We start from the raw sequence: 13,214 nt of genomic DNA, 5'->3' as shown, positions 1-13,214 counted from the left end.
GTTGTAGCCGGGCACCATCTAGTCATCTAGTTCTTCTGGTCTCAGGATGATGTAGTCTCTGGTTCATGTGGCCCTTTCTGTCTCTTGGGCTCGTAATCACCTTGTGTCCTTGGTGTTCTTCATTTTCCTTTGATCCAGGTGGGTTGAGACTCATCGATGCATCTTAGATGGCTGCTTGCTAGTGTTTAAGACCCCAGACGCCACTCTTCAAAGTGGGATGCAGAATGTTTTCTTAGTAGATTTGATTATGCCAATTGACTTAGATGTCCCCTGAAATCATGGTCCCCAGACCCCTGCCCCTGGTAAGCTGGCCTTTGAAGCATTCAGTTTATTCAGGAAACTTCTTTGCTTTTGGTTTAGTCCAATTGTGCTGACCTCCCCTGTATTGTGTGCTATCTTTCCCTTCACCTAAAGTAGTTCTTATCTACTATCTAATTAGTGAACGCCCCTCTCCCAACCTCCCTCCCTCCCCGCCTCGTAACCACAAAAGAATGTTTTCTTCTCAGTTAAACTATTTCTCAAGTTCTTATAATAGTGGTCTTATACAATATTTGTCCTTTTGCATCTGACTAATTTCACTCAGCATGATGCCTTCCAGGTTCCTCCATGTTATGAAATGTTTCACGGATTCCTCACTGTTCTTTATCGATGCATAGTATTCCATTGTGTGAATATACCATAATTCATTTATCCATTCATTTGTCGATGGGCACCTTGGTTGCTTCCATCTTTTTGCTATTGTAAACAGTGCTGCAATAAACATGGGTGTGCATATATCTGTTCGTGTAAAGGCTCTTATTTCTCTAGGATATATTCCGAGGAGTGGGATTGCTGGATTGTATAGTAGTTCTATTTCTAGCTTTTTAAGGAAGCGCCAAATCGATTTCCAAAGTGGTTGTACCATTTTACATTCCCACCAGCGGTGTATTAAGTGTTCCTATCTCTCCACAGCCTCTCCAACATTTATTATTTTGTGTTTTTTGGATTAATACCAGCTTTGTTGGAGTGAGATGAAATCTCATTGTAGTTTTGATCTGCATTTCTCTAATGGCTAATGATCATGAACATTTCCTCATATATCTGTTAGCTACCCGAATGTCTTCTTTAGTGAAGTGTCTATTCATATCTTTTGCCAATTTTTTAATTGGGTTATTTGTCTTTTTGCAGTTGAGTTTTTGCAGTATCATGTAGATTTTAGAGATCAGGTGCTGATCGGAAAGTTACATATATTTTTACCACAATTAAAAAAAAAAAAGCTTTAATGCTTTATATAGACTTTAACTAGAAATTTCCCTTCTAGGAACTTACAATTAAAAAAAAAAAATTGTGGGAGACTGTCATAGTTATCTAGTGCTGCTATAACAGAAGTACCACAAACGGGTAGCTTTAACAAATAAGTTTATTTTCTCATAATTTAGACTAGAAGTCCTAATTAATGGCTTCAGCTCTAGAGGCAGGCTTTTTTTCTCTCTGTCAGCTCTGGGAGAAGGTCCTTGTCTCTTCAGCTTCTGATTCCTGGTTCCTTGGAGATCTCCATGTGGCTTGGCATCTATCTTCCCCCATCTCCTCTTGCTTAATTTGCTCCTTATATCTTGTAAGATGGAAACCCTGGTGGTGTAGTGGTTAAGTGCTACGGCTGCTACCCAGAAGGTCAGCAGTTCAAGTCACCAGGTGCTCCTTGGAAACTCTATGGGGCAGTTCTACTCTGTTCTATAGGGTCGCTAGGAGTCGGAATCAACTCGACAGCAATGAGTTTGGCTTTTTTGGTTTTATATCTTGTAAGAGATTGACTCAAGACACATCCCACACCAATTCTGCCTCATTAACATGACAAAGACAACCCATTTCCAAATGGGATTATAACCACAGGCGCTTGTTGTTGTTGTTAGTTGCCATAGCATCAGTTTCAACTAATAGCCACCCTGTGTCCAACAGAATGAAACACTGCCTAATCCTGCACTATCTTCACAATCATTGCTAGGTTTGAGCCTGTCGTTGTAGCCACTGCATCAACCCATCTCGTTGAGGGTCTTCCTCTTTTTTGCTGACCCCTACTTTACCAAGTATGATGTCCTTCTCCAGGAACTGATCCCTCCTGATAACGTGTCCAAAGTACGTGAGATATACTTCGGTTTACCACACATATTTTAGGGGGAGACAATTCAATCCATGACACTGTCCAAGATCCGGGAAAGAACCATATGAAAGAACCAGGCAGAGCAACTGCAGAGTGTTCAGAGAGCCACGAATTAGTTTGTGTACTCAGCAGCCAGAGTGGGAAAACCTCATTATATTCGAGCATCAAGAAGAGTACTCAGGGTATTGCCTCCGTGGTGGGACAAAATTGCTCCTAGACCAAAGACTGCTCTGGTTCCACCTAACGAAGCTCAGAAGCAAGCCTCAGAAGGATCCAACTTGACAGAAAATTTAGCAACAGGTATTGGTGGTGGTTATACAATACGACTGGTGTTTCTGAACTGTACACATGGAAGATGCTGAGTTGGCAAATACTGTTATCTGTAGTTTTACAACTTAAAAAAAAAAAAAATCAACTATTTCCAAGTAACTTAACTATGTCCCAGAATAAAGCTCAAGATTTTTTCTTTCTGAATAGAAAAATATCCAGCAACCAACAAGGTAAAATTCACAGTATCTGGCATTTCAAAAAAAATTACCAGGCATGCAAAGAAGCAAGGATTACAACCCCTAATGAGGAGAAATAATCAAGTAAAATGGCCCAGGTGATAGAATTAGTAGATAAAGACATTAAACAGTTCTATACTATATTTGGGAGCCCTGGCGGTCCAGTAGTTAAGAGCTTGGCTGCTAACCGAAAGGTCAGCAGTTTAAATCCACCAGCTGCTCCTTGGAAACCCAATGGGGCAGTTCTACTCTGTCCTATAGGGTCATATGACTTGGAATCAACTCGACAGCAATGGGTTTGGAGTTTTTTATACTATACCTGACATGTTTAAGAAAATATAGAATAGGAACAAGTTAAGGGGAACCATGGAAGATATAAAAGACCCAAGTTGAACTTCTCGAGATGAAAAAATACAATGGGTGACTTTATTTTTTGGAGCAGTTTTAGGTTTGTAGAGAAATTGTGCAGAAAGTACAGAGAGTTCCCATGTACCTCCTCCCTTGCATACCATTATCATTAACATCTTCCAACGTAGATGCAGTATCGTTAATTAAAATCCATAGTTTACATTGGCATTCACTCTTTTGTTGCACATCCCATGAGCTTTGACAAATGCATAATGTCATGTGTCCACTGTTACAGTATCACACAGAATGGTTTCTTTGCCCTAAAAATGCCCTTGCTCCACCTATTCATCCCTCTTGCCTTCCCCAGAGCTTCTAGCAATCACTGATATATGTACTATTTCTATAGTTTTGCCTAAGAAGCCGTGGTGGTACCCAGCTGTTAACCAAACCTACAGTCGTGCTTTCTCCAGAGGAGAAAGACCTGGCAATCTGCTCCCGTAAAGATTACAGCCTAGAATAACATATAGGGTAGTTCTACTCTGCCACATGGGGTCGCTATGAGTTGGAACTGACTGGACAGCACCTAACAACAACAACATAGTTTTGCCTAAGGAGCCTGGGTGGTGAAAGTAGTTTGTGATCAGATGCTAACACAAATATTGGTAGTATGAACCCACCCAGGCCTGGTGATCTGCTTCCATCAAGATTAAAGCAAAGATAACCTTATGGAGCAGTTCTACTGCGTAAAACATGGGTTGCCATGAGTCAGAATCAACTCTACAGCAATGGGTTTTGGTGTTTTTTTTTGTAATAGTTTTGCCTCTTCCAGAACGTCAAATAGTTGGAATCATACAGTACATAGTCTTTTCAGGCTGGCTCCTTTCACTTGGCAATATGCGTTTAAGTTTCCTCTGTGTCCTTTTGGAGCTTGATAGCTCGTTTCTTTTGTTGCTGAAGAATACTCAATTGTATGGATGCACCACAAGTTTGTTTTTTCAGTTACCTAGTGAAGGAACATCTTGGTTTTTTCCAATTTTTGACAACTATGCATAAAACTGCTATAAATATTCATGTGCAGATTTTTATGTAGATGTATGTTTTCAGCTCATTTGGGTAAATACCTTGGAACATGGCTGCTGAATCAATGGCAGGCCTATGTTTAGCTTTGTGAGAAACTACCAGACTGTCTTCCGAAGTGGCCGCACCATTCTGTATCCCCTGCAGCAACGGAGGAGACTTCCTGTCGTCTCACATCCTCTCCAGCAATTAGTAACAGGTTTTTGTTGTTGTTGAGAATATACACAGAAAAATATATATACATCAACTCAACCATTTCTACACGTACAATTCAGTGGCCTTGATTACATTCTTCAAGTTGTGCAACCATTCTCATCCTCCTTTTCTGAGTTGTCTATCCCCCATTAACATAAACTTACTGCCCCCTAAGCTTCCTATCTAATCTTTGAAATCACTGTTGTTACTTTGATCCCATATAGACTGCTGTTGTTACTTTGATCCCCTATAGATTGCTGTTGTTACTTTGATCCCTTAAAAAAGCATAATGCTCAAGGCAGACAATACTTTTACTAGTTAAGCTATACTATTGTTTGGTTTTAAGAAGACTTCAGGAGATATTTTTGGTTCAAGGTTTAAAGATTTTCTCAGGGCAATAGTTTCAGGAGTTCATCTAGCCCTCGGCTTCAGAAAGTCTGGAATCTATGATAATTTGAAATTCTGTTGTATATTTTCCCTCTTTTGATCAGGATTCTTCTATAGAATCAACACATTTTGTTTTTTATAATCAACTTTATTTAGATGCCAATCCCTCCCATTCTGTCATGGGGTGGAAATTCAGTCTCAGTTATTCTTGGGGTTTTATGCTCAGTGACACTCTCTCCACTAACCCCAACCTCTGTCATTGTTCCTCAACCTCTGCACTATTAACTTTTGGGGAAGGGTAATTCTTTGTCATGGGGGATTATTCTGTACACTGTAGAATGTCTAGAAACAACTACCCACTAGATGTCAATAGCATCCTCCCAAGTTGTAACAACCAAACATGTCTCCAGACAGTACCAAATATCCCTTGGAGGCAAAATTACCCCCAGCTGAGAGCCACTACAAACGAGTACCTTCAAGTGAATTCTGACTCATAACAACCCTATAGGACAGAGTAGAACTGCCCCATAGGGCTTTTCACCACACACATTAAGCTGTTTTATGACTCTGAGCCTTTGCTTATGGTATTCCAAGAAACATGGAAGAATGCTTCACAAGAGGAGATATATAAATGACCAACATTTGAAAAAGTACTGAACCTCATTAGTCATCAGGAAAATGCAAATTGAAGCCACAATGAAATACTAATGCACACACACGCCATAGAAGAATGGCTAAAATTCCAACTACAGACAATTCCAAGGGTTGGCAAGAATGTGAAGCAAATGTGAACCATGCTGGTGAGAGAGTAGATATTATGTACTGAAGCTGAACATAAACATACTCTATGACCGTATATTCCATTCCTAGATATACACCCAACAGAAATGTGTACATATATGAAGCAAAAGATATATAAGAATGGTCATAGAAGCATTATTTGAAACAGTCCAACTAGCAGTAACTCAAATAACCATCAACAATAGGATGAATAAATATATTGTGGAATACAATAACAGTGATGAATATAAATGAGCTGCTGCTATATGCAACAACATGGTAAATCTCACAAGCATAATGAGAAATGACAGCAATGACACACATAAAAAAATCCCTGTTGCTGGATTTGAACTGCTGACCTTTTGCTTAGCAGCCAAGCACTTAGTCACTGCGCCACCAGGGATCCTTATGACACACATAAAGGTACACATACACAAAAGCACATCCTGTAGATTCCATTCACATAAACTTCAAAAACTAATCTATGATGTTAGATGTCCAGATAGTGATTATTTTTGGTAGGAGGGAGAGAGTAGTGACCAGGAGAAGGGATGGGAGCTTTTGGTGTGCTGGTAATGGATGTGGTCACTTATTTCATTAAGTTGTACACATAATTTGTGTACTTCATGTATGTATATATGTTACATTGGAATAAAATTTCATATACAAATGAAATAAACACAGTGCTGGGTATAAAAATAGCGGGCATAAAAATTCTTTAACAGCTTCTGAGGTAGATTAAAAATGGACACAAATTATTTTTAGCTCCTACTTCCAAGAGGTAGATTCAGACTGGCCTGATGATTTGCTTTGTCCAATAGAATGCAGTGGAAATGATCAAGCATTTGTTCCAAGTCCAGGTCTCAAGAGGTCTTACTGATCTCTTCATCCTCTTGGAATACTGAGACAACCATGCTGTGAAGAATCCCACTTTAGTCTCCTTAAGAATGAGAGACCAATCAAAACCAAAATGATATATCACCTCACCCCTATTAGAATGGCAATGATCAAAAAAACAAAAAAGAAGTGTTGGTGAGGTTGTGGAGAAACTGGAGCCTTCATCTATTTCTTGTGGGAAAGTAAAATAGTGCAGCCACTGGGGAAAACAGACTGGCAGTTCCTCAGAAAGTTAAACGTAGAACTACCGTATGATCCAGCAATCCCAGTCGTAGGTCTATGCTCAGAAGAAATGAAGGCAGGAACACAAACACTTTTCATAATGGCCAAAAGGTGGAAACAACTGAAATGTCTATCAATAGATGAATGGATAAACAAAATGTGATACACACATACAATGGAATATTATGCAGATGTAAAGAGAAGTGAAGTCCTGATCCATGCCACAACATGGATGAACCTTGAAAACATCATGCTGAGAGAAATAAGTGTCACAAAAGGATGAATACTGTATGATCTCACTTATAGGAAATAAGCAAATACATAGAAACAAAAGATTATTAGTGGTTACCAGGGAGGGCAGAAGGGTTAAGGGGGAGTTTTTGTTTGGGAGTCATTGAGTTTGTGTTAATGGTGGGGGAATATTTTGGAAAAGGATAGTGATAATGGTGGCAAAACAAAAAAACCCATTGCTGTTGAGTCATTTTCAACTCATAGCAACCCTATAGGACAGAGTAGAACTACCACACATAAGGTTTCCAAGCAGCACCTGGTAGATTTGAACTGCTGACGTTTCAGTTAGCAGCCCTAGCTCTTAACCTACAGCACCAGAGTTTCTGATAATGATGGCACAACATGAAAAATGTAATCAGTGTCATTGAATTGTAAATGTGGAAGCAGTGCTGGTGAATTTTTTGGTGTGTATGTTTTCACCACAATTAAAAAAAAAAAAAAAGAATGAGAGACCATTTGGAGACAGAGGCTTAGCTATCCTAGCTGTCTCAGTATTCCTGACTGAGACCCCATACATGTAAGTGGGTTTAGCTAATGAGCCATCCAAGCTGAGCCCAGTCCAAATCACTGACCCACGAAGTTGTTAGCAAACAAAAGGTTGTTCTTCAAAGGAGCTAAGTTTTAGAGAGGTTTTTTAAAATAGCAATAGAAAACTGATACAACCTCTCACTGTGTTTAGGACAAGATGTATTTCAGGGTCTTCACATATATTGTTGCTTCTGTCTGGACCACTCCCCCAATGACCAACGCATCCCAATGCTCCCCCACTCCAACACCTTTGCCTGGTTAATCCCCTGAGCACCTTTCATATCTCAGGTTAAACAGTATCTCCTCAATGAAGCCATCTCTGAACCCCAGCTGTTACTTCAGTCATACCAACCTCTTCTTTTCCTTCACACCGCTTGCCATATTTATTTGTGTATTTAGTGGTTAAATGTTTCTCTAACCAGCTGTTAAGTTCCTTCAAGGGAGGACCTTTACAGGCATACGTCATTTTACTGCACTTAGCTTTGTTGCACTTTGCAGATATTGTGTGTTTTACAAATTGAAGATTTGTGGCAACCCTGCGTCAAACAAATCTATCGGCTCCATTTCTCCAACAGCATGTGCTCACTTCATGTCTCTATGTTACCTTTTGGGAACTCTCACAATATTTCAAACTTTTTCATTATTATTGTATCTTTTATGGTGATCTGTGATCAGTGATCTTTAATGTTACTGTTGTAACTGTTTTGGGGCACCATGAACCACACCCGTAAGACCGAAAACTTAATCGATAAATGTTGTGTGTGTTCTGGACTGCTCCACTGACTGGCAGTTCCCCCATCTCTCTCTCTCCTCGGGCCTCCCTATTCCCTGAAACATGAAAATATTGAAATTAGACCAATTAATAACCCTACAATGGCCTCTAAGTGTTCAAGTGAAAGGAAGAGTCTCACATCTTTCACTTGAAATCAAAGGCTAGAAATGATTAAGCTTAGTGAGGAAAGCATGTTAAAAGTTGAGATAAGCTGAAACTAGACCTTGTACACCAAACAGCCAAGTTGTGAATGCACAGGAAAAGTTCTGGAAGGAAATTTAAATGCTACTCCAGCGAACACACGAATGATAAGAGAGTGAAACTGCTTTATTGCTGACATGGAGAAAGTTTTAGTAGTCTGGATAGAAGATCAAACCAGTCACAACACTCCCTTAAGCCAAAGCCCAATGCAGAGCAAGGCCCTGACTCTCTTCCATTCTATGAAGGCTGACAGAAGTGAGAAGGCTGCAGAAGAAAAGTCTGAAGGTAGCAGAGGTTGGTTCATGAGCTTTAAGGAAAGACACCGTCTCCATAACGTAAACGTGCACGGCGAAGCAGCAGGCGCTGATATGGAGGCTGCAGCAGGTTATCCAGAAGCTCCAGCTGCGACAACTGATGATGGCGGCTGCGCTGAACCACAGGCTTCCAGTGCAGACAGAACAGCCTTCTATCGGCAGGAGGGGCCGTCCAGGACCTTCACAGCTGGAGAGGAGACGTCAACGCCCGGCTTCAGAGCTTCAGAGGGCAGGCCGACTCGCGTGTTAGGGGCTACTGTGGCCGGGGACTTTAAGTTGAAGCCAACGCTCATTTGCCGTTCCAAAAACCCTAGGGCCCTTAAGAGCTATGCTAAGTCTACTCTGCCTGGGCTCTGTAAACGGAACAGCAAAGCCTGGCTGGCAGCACATCTGTTCACAACATGGTTTACTGAACATTTTAAGCCCACTGTTGAGACCTACTGCTCAGAAAAAAAGATTCCTTTCAAAATATCACTGCTCACTGACAATGCACCTGGTCACCCAAGAGCTCTGATGGAGATGTACAAGGAGATTAATGTTATTTTCATGCCTGCTAACACAACATCCATTCTGCAGCCCACAGATCACGGAATAATTTTGACTTTCAAGTTGTATTATTTAAGAAACATTTCATAAGGCTATAGCTGCCACAGAGATTCCTCTGGTGGATCTGGGCAAAGTAAACTGAAAACCTTCTGGAAAGGATTCACCATTCTAGATGCCATTAAGAACATTTGTGATTCATGGGAGAAGGTCAAAATATCAACATTAACAGGAGTTTGGAAGAAGTAGATTCCAATCTTCATGGATGTCTTTGAGGGGTTCAAGACTCATTGAAGGAACTAGCTGTAGATGTGGTAGAAATACCAAGAGAACTAGAATTACAAGTGGAGCCTGAAGATGTGACTGAATTCATGATAAAATTTTCATGAATGAGGAGTAGTTTCTTATGGATGAGAAAAGAAAGTGATTTCTTGAGATGGAACCTACTCCTGGTGAAGATGCTGTGAACACTGTTGAAATGACAACAAAGGATTTAGAATATTATATAAAGTTAGTTGCTAAACAAAGGATTTAGAATATTATATAAACTTAGTTGCTAAAGCAGCAGCAGGGCTTGAGAGGATTAACTCCAATTTTAAATGAAGTTCTACTGTGAGTAGAATGCTATCAAACAGCATTGCATGCTACAGAGAAATCCGTCGTGAAAGGAAGAGTCCATTGATGTGGCAAACTTCATTGTCGACTTATTTTGAGAAACTGGTACAGCCACCCCAACCTTCAGCAACTACCACCCTGATCAGTCAGTAGCCATCAACATCAAGGCAAGACCCTCCACCAGCAAAAAGATTACAACTCACTGAAGGCTCAGATGATGGTTAGTATTTTTTAGCAATAAAATATTTTTTAATTACATTGTCTATTTAAACATAATGCTATTGCACACTTAATAGACTACAGTATAGTGTAAAATGGATAAATAAAATGTGGTCCATTCATACAATGAAATATTATTCAGCCATAAGGAGGAATGAAGCTCTGATGCATGCTACCGCATGAATGAACCAGACATAAAAGGACAAATATTTTGTGATCCCACTTACATGAAATATTTAGACTAGGCAAATACACAGAGACCAAAGTTCATTCAAGGCTACCAGGGGTTGGTGGAGGAGGAAGTGGGGAGTTACTACTTCAGTCATACTGAGTTTCTGTATGAGTGATGAAAAACTTTTAGAAAAGGATAGTGGTGATGGTTATACAATATGGTGACCATAATTAATGTCACTGAATTGTACATTTGAAAATGGTTAAATGGCAAACTTTTTGTTACACGTATTTCACCACAATTAAAAAAAAACCTTGGCCTGAAAAGCTCAGAGAATGACATGGCCCCCATGGACTAGCTTCGTGATCTCTAAAAAGCAGTGGCTTTCGGGCCAGGTGGGGATTGCTGTTCTTTGTTCAATTAGTCAGGCTTCTCTTCTCCTCTGTGTTCTACGATGCTAGTTCCATTTGGTATTAATGTCATTTGGTATTACCACCTTTCATTTTGGGAGCAATTGCAAATTGTTAGAAAAGGCTCATCACCTTTAAGAAACAAAACCAGAAAGAAAATTCACCGTGCCCCGATTTTCTAGACAGTGTCCTCTAAGATCGCACCCAGGTGTTTAATAATTTATCCTTTTGGGCCAAGTTCTCATTCGAATAGATCAAAAACGTAAATAATTCAGGTATTTGTGAATCATACTTCTCAATTGTGCTGACGCTGGCCAAAAAGCACCTTTAAGCACTTACAAAGAGGCTCAAGGTGGCAAGATCGGGTTACTGGGTCATGATGACACCAAATTTGGTTAATGGGAATCCCAGGTCAAGTCCAATGGTGTCAAAATACAGCCACAGCCCGCTACATCTTGCAGGTCCTTTGAGTCTGAAATTCTGACTCGTAGCAACCTTTTAGGACAGAGAAGAACTACCCCTAAAGGGTTTCCAAGGCTATAAATCTTTTTTTTTTTTTTTAATAATTTTTATTGTGCTTTAAGTGAAAGTTTACAAATCAAGTCAGTCTGTCACATATAAGCTTATATATACCTTACTACATACTCCCATTTACTCTCCCTCTAATGAGTCAGCCTGCTCCCTTCTTCCAGTCTCTCCTTTCGTGACCGTTTTGCCAGTTTCTAACACTCTCTACCCTCGCATCTCCCCTCCAGACAGGAGATGCCAATATAGTCTCAAGTGTCCACCTGATACAAGTAGCTCACTCTTCATCAGCATCTCTCTCCAACCCATTGTCCGGTCCCTTCCATGTCTGATGAGTAGTCTTCGGAAATGGTTCCCGTCCTGGGCCGATAGAAGGTTTGGGGACCATGACCGCCGGGATTCTTCTAGTCTCAGTCAGACCATTAAGTCTGGTCTTTTTATGAGAATTTGGGGTCTGCATCCCACTGTTCTCCTGCTCCCTCAGGAGTTCTCTGTTGTGCTCCCTGTCAGGGCAGTCATCGGTTGTAGCCGGGCACCATCTAGTTCTTCTGGTCTCAGGATGATGTAAGTCTCTAGTTCATGTGGTCCTTTCTGTCTTGGGCTCATAGTTATCATGTGACCTTGGTGTTCTTCATTCTCCTTTGATCCAGGTGGGTTGAGACCAATTGATGCATCTTAGATGGCTGCTTGTTAGCATTTAAGACCCCATACGCCACAGTTCAAAGTGGGATGCAGAATGTTTTCGTAATAGAGTTTATTATGCCAATTGACTTAGAAGTCCCCTTAAGCCATACTCCCCAAACCCCCGCCCTTGCTCCGCTGACCTTCGAAGCATTCAGTTTATCCTGGAAACTTCTTTGCTTTTGCTCCAGTCCAGTTGAGTTAACCTTCCCTGTATTGAGTATTGTCCTTCCCTTCACCTAAAGTAGTTCTTATCTACTAACTAATCAGTAAATAACCCTCTCCCACCCTCCCTCCCTCCCCCCTCTCGTAACCACAAAAGAATGTGTTCTTCTCAGTTTATACTATTTCTCAAGAACCAAGGCTGTAAATCTTTACAGAAGCAGACTGCCACATCTTTCTGCCACAGATTGGCTGGTAGGTTCAAACTGCTGACCTTTTAGTTAACAGCTGAGTGCTTAACCACTGGGCCACCAGGGCTACTCTAAAGTGCTCAAAGCAAGTAAAAATTTCTGCCAGGAAATCATACTCTACACTCACTGTTCTTTCTCTCTCTCTCATTTCCCCAGACCACTCTTCCGTTTCTGTCCTGTCTCCTCAAAGCCCCCTCCATCCTCACTCCTGGCAGATGCCCTTGTTTGCTCCTTAGGAGAGAAAGTAGCAACAATCAGAAGAGAACATCTCCAGGGTCCCCAGACCACATCTGTCCACTATCAACATCTGCACCCAAACACTCGGCCTCCCGCCTTTATATAGATGAATGTCCATATTCTGTCTCCAGCCACCCCTCCTGTGTCCCATGCCCTCGGGCTCATTTACGGGCTTCAATTGCATTCCCTTCCTTCTCCTATATCATCAAATGTTCACTCCCTGGGAGGTATCTCTGTCAGCCTACAAACATGCTTTTATTTATCCTATCTTAAAAAATAATTATCAGTATGGTTGGCAAATAAGCTTATGAAAAGATGCTTAATAACATTAGTCATTAGGGAAATGCAAATTAAAACTACAATGAGATTCCACTACACACCAATTAAAATGTTTAAAAGACTGACCATGAAACAACGTAAACATCCATCAACAACTGAATGGATAAACAAAATGTGGAGCATACATGCAATGGACTACTACCCAGCCAGAAGAGAAATGAAGTCCTGATACATGTTACAACAAGGATAAACCCTGAAGACATTATGCTGAGTGGAATAAGACAAACGTATAGAGAAGGAAGTCTATTAGTGGTTACCAGGGGTGGGGGTTTGTAATCGCTATGGAGCACTGTTTCTGCTTATGTTGTTGTTGTTGCTAGGTGCCATCAAGCAGGTTCTGACTCATGGCGACCCTACATACCACAGAACGAAACACTGCCCGGTCCTGCGCCATCCTCACAATCG

At 40.8% G+C, this 13,214-nt stretch overlaps 1 long non-coding RNA gene across 1 annotated transcript; it reads right to left on the bottom strand.

Annotated features, from left to right (window-relative positions):
- Window positions 1–8,449: 8,449 nt before the first annotated feature.
- Window positions 8,450–13,150, bottom strand: LOC126087203 (uncharacterized). The gene is made up of 2 exons (XR_007519683.1): window positions 13,067–13,150; window positions 8,450–9,668 (listed from the first exon to the last, which is right to left on the bottom strand). It is a non-coding gene; the product is annotated as an uncharacterized LOC126087203 (long non-coding RNA).
- Between the last annotated feature and the right edge of the window lie 64 nt (window positions 13,151–13,214).

Source organism: Elephas maximus, chromosome 12, assembly GCF_024166365.1.
Source record: "Elephas maximus indicus isolate mEleMax1 chromosome 12, mEleMax1 primary haplotype, whole genome shotgun sequence".
Taxonomy (NCBI): Eukaryota; Metazoa; Chordata; class Mammalia; order Proboscidea; family Elephantidae; genus Elephas; species Elephas maximus.
This window is presented reverse-complemented; position numbering and strand designations above follow the sequence as displayed.